The following is a 762-nucleotide window of genomic DNA, read 5'->3' on the forward strand; positions in this document are numbered from 1 at the left end:
TCACTGTCCATCCCAGAGGCAACATCGATCGGCTTCAGTTAGCAGTAGTAGCGAAGGAATCGCTTGATCGGGTTCACTTAACAGCCATCGATCGATCGCTCGGGTTCAGTAACGCGTAGCCTGTAGTGCAATCGCTCGGGTTCAGTTAGAGCCCAACGCCTCGCTCAGGTTCAGTTAGAGCCAACGCCTTGCACACATGCGTGTACGTGTACGAGAGAAACACGCATCGCTCGGCCCCCGACCTCCCACCGTAACCGCGAACTCCCCGAAATTTTCCTCGCCCTCGCTTCTACCACGGTTTTTTCGTCATGGACGGCCCAAAGAATGTCATGCAGCTGCGTCTCCGGCCCGCCCAGGATGAAAAGCCCATTTTCTGTCATGATTTTTTGTCATAGAAGTAGGAGCCCACCACATCTATGATGATACCGGGTTTTGTCACAATTATCGTCATAGAAGTGTCATATGTATGACAGGAAAAAAATTCATTCAGCCCAAAATGTCACGGATGTGTCTTTTTTTATGTAGTGCATCCCTCGCTTTATTAGGGCCGGAGCATTACAAAGCTTTACCGTCACATATTCATACTACTTCAAGGTGCATTAAATCTACAGATGCAAGTATCAAAAGGAGAGTCACGGCATGCATGCATGCGTTGTAATTAATGCATCGGTAAACGCAAATTATTGAAATGTATTTTCATGTGTCGCTTCAACTCGTACAAGACCGAGAAGTTTGATTACTACAATGCCCTCTCCCTCGTGG

Source organism: Triticum dicoccoides, chromosome 2A, assembly GCF_002162155.2.
Source record: "Triticum dicoccoides isolate Atlit2015 ecotype Zavitan chromosome 2A, WEW_v2.0, whole genome shotgun sequence".
Classification (NCBI taxonomy): domain Eukaryota; kingdom Viridiplantae; phylum Streptophyta; class Magnoliopsida; order Poales; family Poaceae; genus Triticum; species Triticum dicoccoides.